General features: G+C 37.6%; 1 protein-coding gene across 6 annotated transcripts in view; it reads left to right on the forward strand.

The window, feature by feature from the left end:
- The window catches only part of LOC149793779 (uncharacterized), a 115,405-nt gene that overhangs the window by 17,851 nt on the left and 85,528 nt on the right, over positions 1 to 12,026 (forward strand). Inside the window, exons 1-2 of one of the 6 annotated variants that reach the window (XM_089967775.1) lie at positions 5,732 to 5,932; positions 6,264 to 6,386. The exons of 1 other annotated variant lie outside the window; for it this stretch is intronic. The gene's annotated coding sequence lies outside the window, so the exon portion shown is untranslated. 4 more of the 6 variants (XM_089967774.1, XM_089967770.1, XM_089967772.1 and 1 more) reach the window with 4 other exon arrangements.

Below are 12,026 nucleotides of genomic sequence, written 5' to 3' on the forward strand. Positions count from 1 at the left end.
GACAGGTTTCACAACCATACAACGCTCGGAGTATTGTAATAGTTTCATACCAAATCTACACATGCTTATGTTACTTAAATACTCTTAACACCTAAAGAACCATTGTCTGTTGTTTCTTTTGAAGTAACTACAGTGGTTGTTTTCTTGGAATTATATTCAAATCCCCACTTAATAAAGGACTCGTTAATTATCAGCTGTAACTGACCCAAGTCTGGCTTCAGAAGACTTAAAAAGATAGTATATCGGGTGTTATATAGGGCACGGGTAAGGATTTTCAAAGAACACAAAACCATGATTATACGTTGAAAATACATCAATAAGCTTTTTTTTGTAAACACAATGTAGAGCCTCGGGGATAATATGCCACCGTGGCGTGTTCCTTTTAAACCGTCACAGTCAGACCGGTGTTTTAGTTGATCAGGAACATCAAAATAGAGCTGAAAAGAATAACCAAGACGGATTTTAGTGTATTTCCTCGTAACTTTTGTCATCTACTCTACCTGCCTTTCTCAATTCATTGTCAGAAAGTACAAACGAAAGCTCATCGTGTGTGTTGTAATCGGACTCAACACTACTGGAAGACTCCTTCCATATTACCTCGATTTCATTAACTTCCTTGTGAAAGTCTTCAACGTCTTACTTCTGTTCAACTTCCGGGCCGGGAAAGGGGATACGAAGTTTAAAAGTATTGAGTGTATAATGCCCACTGATCAACAATATCTGCAGGGGCATGATACAAAAATATCGCGAAATTTGCATTTCTAACGATCTTTGAGATTTCTGTTTTCTTAAATTAAGCGCTCTCCGAAATTGATTTTTGTGTCTACCTCTGCAGGGATCGTTTTCTTGTTCAAAATATACTGACACTTTGATTTCGAAAGATTGTTTTCGCAATTTCGTAACTGACATAAATTATATCTTTTCCATCATAAACTTTTTCCATTAGGAAAACACTTTTGCGTTTTCTTTAACCTGGTTTTCTGGGATCCTTCAAATCAGTATTACAGTAGGGCATTAAGAGGTTTTGAATTTGAAATGTGGTGAGTACTTCTGCTCGTAACAGCTATAATATTGACTATAAATGTATGGTAAGCTAATCTTAATCCGATTATTCTCTAATTAGTATCATTATTTTATTTAACAGTAGTATCATTATTTTATTTCATATGCTACAAGATAATTATACCACATTTTTCAACGGGTTATACGTAGTGACCAAACCGTATCCTGGTTAATAGTGGCAGCAGCCAAACAGTGTCAACACGAGTCGAAGAAACTGAGTTGTTCCTGAAATGTACCCCGTTTATTTAGATTAAACCCCATGTTTATGCTGGAAGGAGACATACAAAAGCGTAAATAAATTGGAAAGTGGCACGAAAGCTTATTCATCGGATTCTTCACGGTAATAATCATCAGTGTTCCATTGTTTATTAGTTAACTAGTTTCTGCAGTAAACCACTTTAGACCAAAATAACGTTTCTATTAAAAAAAATCGGATCGGAAAAGTATTTTATATTTATTCTTGCAGATATGGAGACTGGTCGTTTGCTTTCGTAGTCTTATGTAAGCAGGTTCAAATACATGTTTCGCAAGAAATATGTAACTTGTGTTTGCATCTAATGAGGGATCGGTATTTTGTTTCGAGTTCTTCAAGCCGCCGTTACGTGCAAAAGGTAGTTTTTGCTAACGCAGAGGAATAATACCGAATCTTGAAAGATATTGGTTCTAACACTTGTTGGGTTCCATTAATAGCAGATAATATTGACGTTTCATCGCATTATGTGAGCCATGTAATTTTCCCTATAACTGAGAAGCCGGCCATTTTTCGCATGCGTAGGAATTAGTCCGATGTTGATTGGCGACATCTGTGGATCAATCGATTTTAGTCGAAAGCTGGCACACATGATGCAATGACCTTACCTTTGTAAACATAAGAAGCCAACACCACGCAATGTGGGATTGTCGTCTGCCCAAGTTTACCCTTCGAAGTATTCCATCACCCCAGCTGATCACTAATAATCACCCAAGTCTTATTTTTATCTGATGCAGCTTTTTTCTTGTCAGATCCGCTTAAAAAATTGGAACATGTCTCTCTTCATTTCCTTTTGAATTAATGTGTGTGCCATGTGCAAATATTGTTGTTTTTCGATTAATTATTTTCGGAGCACTCATGAAAAAGAATGGAATTACGAGCAGCTTTGCAGACTAAATTGAGGGGTGGCGCGTCTTAATTCGAAACAGAAGATCTGAATTTCGCTGAAACCTAACATACTGACTATTTCAAAGAACAGTCGGAGCGCTCAGGTGGCATGAATGGTTAGAGCGGCCGCCATGGATCAGGGGATAGCGGGTTCGAACCCCGACCAAGTCATACCAGAGACTTATAAAAATGATACTAACAGTTGCCTCGCTAGGCGACCAGCATTAAGAGATTATTGTTAGGACCGGTCAACCTTGTGACAGTAAAATGTGACTGGGTGGGACATGATGATCCAGTGTTAGACATCACTATAAACTGCTACACCACAGACATCGTAGTGATATGATTAAAATAATTTAAAGCTACTTTAAAATCCAAATCACACACACACACACACACACAAAGAACATGCCATCTCGGAGAGCATTTTTTAACAAATCATTTCCTTCCTTTCCATTTTATTTACACTGTATAATGGTGAAATTTATGATAAACTGGGCGTTTTTGCTTTAAACTTATCTTAATTTTGTCTCTTTGAGGGGTAAACATTCGTGTGAAGCTCGTCTGACGACGGTAAAAAATACTTACCGCATCGCACTCCATGCATCAACACATTCATAGTCATGATATAGACAATCATGTCCAAACGTGCCGTTAAAAACAAACCAACTAGAAACAGAATAATAAACTTGTATTATATGGTTGTCCCATTTCAGGCTGGTGTGATGTTATGCGCGTTTGAAAAGTTAGCTGTATTCAATACCTGAATTTACGCTGTCAAACTTTCTTTGATGGCATTGTGCATATAGTTAAAGAACCTTGTATAAGTACATATAATAATAACTATAATACTCTGATTGCTGTCTGCAGAATGTTTGCCGCTGTACTCAGAGAATCCTTTCTAATCCCTGGGATCAAGGTTGTTTCCTTGGTATTGAACGGAACATCGACCTATTTTTTTAAAATCCAAACAAGGACGGGCACTTAAATGGAAAAAAATATTGAAAGTTCTTCAGTCTCCCCCCCCCCCCCAAAAAAAAAAAATATATGAAAAGAAATATGTGCGGTATGGCCGCTTTGGTGTTATGTGATGTTATGTGATTTTGATTTTTACGTAGCTTTAATAATTTGTCGGTCATATCGCTACGATGTCTGCAAAGTGGCAGTTTATAGTGATGTCTAGCACTGGGGCATTATGCCGCAGACATGTAGCATGATGTCCCAACCAGTCACATTATCCTGACACCAGGCCGACCAGTCCTAACATTGACCTATTAATGCTGAACGCCCACCGAGGCAGCTGTTAGTACCATTTTTGTAAGTCTTTGGTATGACTCGGTCGGGGATCGAACCCCACGACCTCTCGCATCCGAGGCCGACGCTCTAACCACTAGGCCACCGGAGCGGTTCGACGGTTATTCGAAAATTGGTTATGAAACTGTGCGGCCACATGCCAGTTCAACTTGAAGATCTCTTTTCCGATGCCAGCTTCTTTTGGAGAATGAAAATGAATATCCTCGAACTCCTGCCTCAACTCTTGACACGTGAAGTCAGTAAAAAGATTTCAAATCGCCAGATATCTCACAAACGAAATTGACAAATCTGAATACAACCCTTTATAAACCACAAATAAAAGTGATAAAATGAAGAATTAACATTATATGTATATTGTTTGTATTTAATATCTTTGAGTTATTAACCTCCATAAAGGAATGAGTGTACACTCAATTTTGAATACGAATAGTTAGGGACCGACTATTCAATGTTATTAACTTCCATAAAGGAATGAGTGTACACTCAATTTTGAATACGAATAGTCAGGGACCGACTATTTAATGTTATTAACCTCCATAAAGGAACGAGTGTACACTCTGTTTTGAACTAATACGAATAGTTAGGGACCGACTATTTAACGTTATTAATTTCCATAAAGGAACGAGTGTACACTCAATTTTGAATTAATACGAATAGTTAATGTTCAGATAGAGATATTCTTTTCTTCTTTTTCCGCAATTCAGAAAATTTCCAACAAACTTTCACATATTTAAATTGTTTATGACCCCGAGTACATTCTCTCAAGCTATTTGAGGGTCACACCCCCGAACTCCACCCGCTCAAAACCCCATAGAACCGGAAAAGTTAACGGTCGGTCCCATAGATTATTGGTACTTTACTTCGACAACATCTTTCTGATGAAGATGGTTATGATGATGATATTAATGATGTTGATAGCAAAATCAAATTGCAATTATTTTGTCCCGATTATTTTCACAACTCGTCCTTCAATTCTTCGCAACGTTGCGGTCATATTTACTCTCCGCTATACTTATTGTTGACGTGTTCCTATGGGGGATACCCTGATCTAATGCGATGACGTCATGAAGAGAGATGGTTTTCTTCTTTTTACGCAAGACAGAAAATTTCCAACAAACTTTAACGGATTTAAATTGTTTATGATTCAGAGTACATTCTCACAAGCTATTTGAGGGTCTATTCCTCCCCAAACTCCCCCTCCCCCCTCCCCATAGAATCCTCGGAAAAGTTTCTATCTGGATGCGCAATTGACGTAGACCGAAACCTTTGCTTAATTTATCAGCTAAGCAAATTATTAGAGCGTTATGTGAATAATATAAAACAAATACATGTAAACTTTGTTATTTTATGCTTTATTACTATTTAGAACCAAATAGCAGTAACACGAATCTGTTAGAGAAAAATAAAATGTAGAGCTAAATGGACAAACGTCGGCAGTTAGAGATTGGGCAACGGTCGTTTTATTCTGAATTTATTTGTTTGCCTGATAGTGTGTGCTTGCTACTATAGCCTCGCTAAAGAAGAGGTGATGTTATGGTTGATCATATTCTAATTTCGGGCTAGTCTTTAAGTCGTCTGAACAACTTTGAATCTTGCTAGAAGGACTTTTAAACTTATTTGAACGAGGTTATAATTATTTTGTATCAATTTTAAAAGACGTTTTTGAACGGGTTCAGAACTCGTTTTAAAAACTTTAAATATCGCTTGAAGAATGTTACAAATTCGCTTTTGAACCAGTTTAAAATTCCTAAAGATAACTTTTTATCTTGTTTCAATGCGCTTAAAACAAATTTTTCCACAAGGTTTGAAGTCGTTTAAACAAGTGCTAAATTTTAAACGTGACATTTTTGTTATGATCAAAGGAAGAAACATTTCGTTGTCTCGACTTAAGATAAATGTAGCTGTTGATCACATGTTAAGTTTGAGTCCCGTGGGAGAAAAAGCCTGATCCGTTTGCATCACTTGCAGACTCGACAATGTACCGACTTCGTCATGCGATGAACAGTGCAGACAATATGTGTATTGTAGGCCTATTCCTTTCCAGGTAGTAGAATCCACATGATAATTATGTTCTGTTCACACGTGGTTCAGTATTCATCTAAGTTAAGTTTTTACCAGGGAACAGAATCCACTGGGCATTCTTCTAGTTGAGGTTAAATGTCATTTTGACATCCTACCTGCATGGGGAAAATAATGAAAACCCAAATGCTAATATTCGTTGTTATCAACGATGTACATGCAGGTTTCTTTATTCTTTACCGATTGTGCCCGAGGCAAATCATACATGCAGCAAAATTTGCAAGTAAAGTCGCCACAGATCAGGACATAAATAATGTTTATATTAACTTAAGAAGCTATGCTTGAAGTCAAGACACCGTTGCGTATCACATTCTGTGGCCTTTAATGATATACTGAAAGGTAAGTGGACATTTTCTAATGGGCTGTATGTCAGTTCAATACAAATATTTTTTAAGCATCTCTCAAATACGAAACGTGCCCCCACCCCCCAGAAAACAACATCCTTGTTACGATTGTAAATAAGACTTTCAGTATAAAACGGTTGATCATAGCTTTATTTACACCTCTCTGGAAAATTAACACCCTTGAACAGTTATAGTGACTACTATACTTATAATCCCCTTTCAGCTTAAGCAGGTAAGTAGCAGGTACATATTAAATATAACCACTGTGACTAAATGACCAAACACGACTTTATTTCGAACTCGTCGTCACACCGATATTCTTTCAGATCGTAAAGTGTAAATTACGATTGACCCTTGGATGCCCAGAAGAGAGATTGTTTGATGTACCTTGTGACATAAGCTTCTGAATTACTAGCAACGAACACGTATAACCAGTTGTCAGATCTGAGGTAAGTCTAACAATGGATTATTCAGGTTGAACCATCTTGGAAAGCAGTCACACTAACAACATGATTTGTGTTCCAGCAGTAGTGAACAGGATAGACATTCCATAGCAAGGTATGAAGTGTGTGTGTGTGTGTGTGTGTGTGTGTGAGAGAGAGAGAGAGAGAGAGAGAGAGAGAGAGATCCATATAGAGTACAAGCTGAGAGCGTGGTAAAAGTAATACATTGTGTTCATAAATTATGTAACAGTGACTGAATTGCTTGGAAGTATTGTTTGTTTACATGCTGAGATATTTCTGTCTGACTTGACTATGTTTTCGTATATTGCAAACGAAGGGTAATATATTATATTCCCCCCACCCCCACGCAATAGCTGTGTATGTATTACAAGTGGACAATCCACTAAAGATGCTATATGGTCATTGCCTGAATTATTATTATTATTAAAAAGTAATGGAAATATTTAGACATGGGATATGGTGATTGCCTGAATTACATTTACAATGATATTGTGATTGCTTAAATTATTAGTATCAGATAGTATTGAAAATATTTAGACACGATCATTCTCTTTTCTGGCTTAATACCATTACACCTTTCTTCAGATCAACTGACTTTCCTAATGGTTTTAGATAGTCAAACATTCACCGCAGATACATATATTGGTTAGTTTCAATAATCATTTGTCGATCTTCGTAGAGTAAAACATTGATTGTTTGGACACGGATTATGTGGATATTCACTCCTATTGACATCCACATTATCACACAAATCCGTTTCTTATTACAATGTTCAAGTATCCATAAATAAATAAAAATTGCCAGCCTCGATGCCAACAGAGAGCAATATCAGAAATCAGAAACAATTGATTACAATGGTATCATGAATAATTAAATTATCTTCCTAAATTAAAAATGCATTTAATTAGGAGAAATGAAAAAAGAAGAGGGAAATTACAAAGAAAATTGATTGACACCAAACTCGAACTAGAGTAGAGCCAATTGAGCAATATCTAATTCCACGAATTTAAATTTCATGCTGATAAAACAGTCTCATAACAGTTAATTGGCAGGCATTCAGTAGTTTAAGTATACTAATTACCTGTCAACCAGCCATCACGGTTGACCTAAAGAATGAGAAAATTACTCATCTGCTGGCACAGGTGTGAATAGAATCTAGGCATGTGTGAGTGTGTGATTTGGATGTTTAAGTAGCTTTTAAAAAAAATTGGTCATATCGCTACTATGTCTACAGTGGGGCCTTTTATAGTGATGTTTATTTAGCATTTGGGCATCAACCCGCAGGCACGAAGCATCATGTCACACCCAGTCACATTATCCAGACTCCAGGCCGACCAGTCTGAACACTAACTGAGCACCAAGCAAGGAACCTTTTCAGTAATTAGGTCAACTGGTGTTGTATTAGCATAAACGGTACTACTATGAACCGATTTCTCCAGACACTTCATCCACAGTTCTACATTTGTAATCAAATTAAATCATCCATACGATCAGTTATCCAGTTGAAATCAACCGTCTCTAAATGGATTCAGATAATCAAAATTATACTGTAGTTTTTATATTGAGCCATATCAAATATGACATTTCCTTTCTCGCAGGTATTGGTCTTTTGAGACACACTATATAAATATTGTAATAGGTGTCATAAAGCTGTATCAGAATGGCTTTGTCTTTGCTGCTTCATGGAATGGCTTTATGCATAACATTTTTGTCCGAAAATATTTTTAAAAATGTACCTGCAATTAAAACATTTTTATGTATGAACATTGATGATACCGTCCACACACCCCATAATCCAAGGCAGGCAGGGCCGGATTATCCATAGGGCAAAGTGGGCAACGTGCCTAGCCTCCTCCCCCCCCCCCTCCCCTCCGATGTTCAAGTGACCCCGTATATTATCGACTGATTTCACAGGCAGGGCCCCCGAGTTTCAAGGCGCCCCGTATATTATCATCTGATTTCACAGGCGGGTCCCCCGAGGTTCAAGGGGCCCCGTGTATTATCGTCTGATTTCACAGGGAGTGTTGTTAATATTACTGTAACCACATCTATGGCCAAGGCAGGATAGCTATGGGTCCCTACGTTGGCTGTGCCAAGGGCACCCTAAGGCCTTAATCCGGCCCTGAGGGGAAGGACACCAAAATAAAACATGCTTGCAATTGAAACTGGTGAATTTCCACCTGGTAGATTAGGAGGTAGGATTGTGAAGATTTAGATTAAGAGCATGGACGGACAGACAGAGAGAAAGACAGACAAACATACAGTAGATGAGAGAATTTGAGGGTATCACAATATTCCCACATATTTTGTAGTTAACAATTTTTGCCCCCAAATTGTTTGTGCATACACATGTTGGCTTTTGAGGAACCTGTATTTGTCCACAGTATCTTTCAGTCAATAGCTTGACAAGTGTATGTCACATGCCATCTATACTCACTTATTGGTCTGGTCCAACTGCAAACTGCACAGACCCAGATCTGCGGTCAAAAAAGGCGACGGCAAAACTGGCTCTGTGAAGTTTGTCAGGCGTAATTCGTAAAACAAACAAGATAGACCAAGATCTACCAGTGCTTTGTGCAAATACATGCAACTGTCTGTGTTTGCATTTGGATTGACTTGTATGGGGTTATATACAGACATATTCAAGAACATGACATGACAAATCTGTGGTTTTGAATTTTACCCCTTGGCTGTCTTCCCTTGAAATTGACCTCAATTTACCCTCTGCAAAACCTCCCCAGGCAGAGGCTACACTGCAGGTGATACATTTAATGGGGGGGGGGGGGGAGGGAAGTGGACTATCTTCCTGACAGTGAACATATTTGCTGATACTCAAGACGTTCTCTTGTAATAGATACTTCCCGATAAGGTCATTTCGCCCATTTTACCTGGACAATGGGCAAGGTGGCAGTTTCTCCTATATGCGATCACCCATATTTACCATTTTAACAAGGTACACTGAAGCAAAGTCGACTTATAAATCACAAATATAGATGCTAACAGAAAGCTTGATTTGCGTTCTGTTTATGTATGTAATTGTCTTAAAAGTATCTTGAGATTTAATGATTTTTTTTCTTCTCAACTTTCAAACAAAACCATAAACTTTCGACGGTAAATCTGCCCGCTGACCATAAATATAGCGGCTCATGTCATTCGGGAACTATTTATAGACTACGTATTTTGAGAGACCACAGTTTGATCCAGCATTTGATACTTTTCAGATGGTCAAAAGAAAATTGCCTTTAAACGACCATTGTGTTGTTTTCCAGTAGGTGGTCTTCATTTTTGCATCCATACAGTTAAAATGCTGGACATTCTTGTTGCCTATACAGTCGTTGGGATACAGTCCCAACTAAGCAAACACAAGGCTCTGATATGGAGGGTTTGAATGCATCAGTACGAGAAATTTTTGGGAATAAAAATGGCGTATCCCAAAGCATCTCCAAGTTACCTACATTTGGATAGGGGGTCATTATTTGGTACAGTTATTAATGCCATTGCTGGAGTTGCAGTCATGGTTCAGTTTCGTGCCTTGTCGTGATTCTTTTTGTGTTGATGTATAATTTAACACCAGCCAAAAAGTTACCATAACACAACCTAAAAAGTTACCAACCACACATATGGATGAATCAGTCATTTACATTCAGTGTACATTGTGAATTGTAAAGCGATGAAGTTTTTTTCTAAACTTCTATGCTGATTAGCAAGTGCAGGCTGGATTCATCATTTTGTGTACAGTTTTGGTAAATTGAATGCATTTGCAAATAAATTTCGGCACAAGTTTGAAATATTTTTTTGTGGGATGGGAGTTTGATTTGACGCTATATTTCTTCCGCACAGGTGCAAACCTGAACGTAAGATATGAATACTTACCCATAAACCTTTGTTTCGTTTTTATTCTTCAAAAGCATGTTAATACTTTTCATGAAATCGTTTTCTTGTATTCTGTTGATGTTGTTTTGGGATTAAAACCGTTTTGTCAGCACACGAGAGGCTATACACGGCAGCTAGTAAAACTGTGGTGGAGCAAAAGCCCAGAAAACCCTCTGTAAAAAAAAAAAAAACACGGAAAGCTACTGGCAAGCTTTCTCTTGTGTGAAAAGGTATTGTGCCTTCTGTTGCTTATGCGTAATGACACGGAGAAACAAAGGCAAAGATGTCACTTGCATACATTAATTATTGTTAACCTTCATTAGGAAGTCTCTGACATACACGTGTGACAGTCACTGGTTTTGGATTAAGATGAATGATTTATCCACAGCCCATTCTTTGTGATTTAAGTGAAGGAATATGTCCTTTTTTTGCATTTAAAACAAGGACATAAAAATGAAAAAAAGGATAAATATTTGCTTTTGTAAATACTAATTTTAAAATATATCTAATTTACACAATAAGAAGCATGACTGATACTACAGATATCGTTTACAACATGTTGCAAACATGAAACTACAGTGCAGATTGGCTTATAGATCACACAACAAAAGAAAACCATCTGCCTTAAATAGACACTTTATATAAAAGTTTATATACGAATCTTTGCTAAAGCAGACAGCTGATTTAATTGCCCATTTTTGGGCACTTGCCAGATGGAGATTTAAGAGAGGTTTGACTGGATCTATGAAAATGTTCAATTCAGGCCTTGTGTTATTGATCTGTTGAACTAGACAGTATCACAGTCGGTTTGTAAAAGCAATAGGATTCGAGGATGCATCAGTAGGACTGTAACATCATGATTGATGGATGAGCTATCCATTTACCACCTGTATCCTATTACATCAACAACCCATTTCAGGCGTGGCTCCATGAATAGTATGAGGGGTGAGGGTGGATGTAAGTAGTTTGGCAAAGGTTCGGTGGGACGGAGCCCTCCCTAGTAAGAGCCAAGGGGGTAAAAAGCCTCAGAAGCTCTTCCATTTTAACCATTTCCAGGTGATAGATTTAACCATCTTACTGTAACGAAAACTAATTCATGAACTATTCTGTGTTTTTTTTTCCATTCAATTTTAGTAAGCTGGTGTGTGTGCGGGGGGGGGGGGGCTCTGTCCTTACCCCCTCTGGAATATTGCCTCTGTATTTGTATATTCATTAGCCTCATTATATCCTTAAGATATTACTTTTGATTATTTTTCCCCCAAATCATTTACACAACATTGTGACATCGTTTCACCAGTGAATTTCGTTTTTAATTATCATATATATTTGTATGGTTGTTTAATGTCTGATTTGTTTCCAGCCAGGCAACCTTTAATCAGATTAAGATGTTAACTTTCTCAGCTTTCCAAAGCCACTAGGCAAAATGATAAATCACAAACTAATGTATTGTCCACCACACACACACACACACACACACACACGTGTGTGTGTGTGTGTTATTAGTTCAACTGCAAACAAAATTGACCCGTATCTGCCACTACAATATGTGATGCCAGATCAGGGTCTGTGTTGTTGGTTCTACTAATTACTCAAAAGCAAACTGCATAGATCCAGATCATGAAGCAGACTGTGTGACGGCAGATCTGGGTCTTTGCAGTCTGCAATTGGATTAGACCTATAAGTGATGTATATGGTACTTGTATATTGAGTTTTAAAGTTTGGATACAGTCTTTATTGTTGATTGTCGTTATT

Source organism: Sinohyriopsis cumingii, chromosome 8 (genome assembly GCF_028554795.1).
Source record: "Sinohyriopsis cumingii isolate HCF-2022 chromosome 8, ASM2855479v2, whole genome shotgun sequence".
In the NCBI taxonomy this organism is placed as follows: Eukaryota; Metazoa; Mollusca; class Bivalvia; order Unionida; family Unionidae; genus Sinohyriopsis; species Sinohyriopsis cumingii.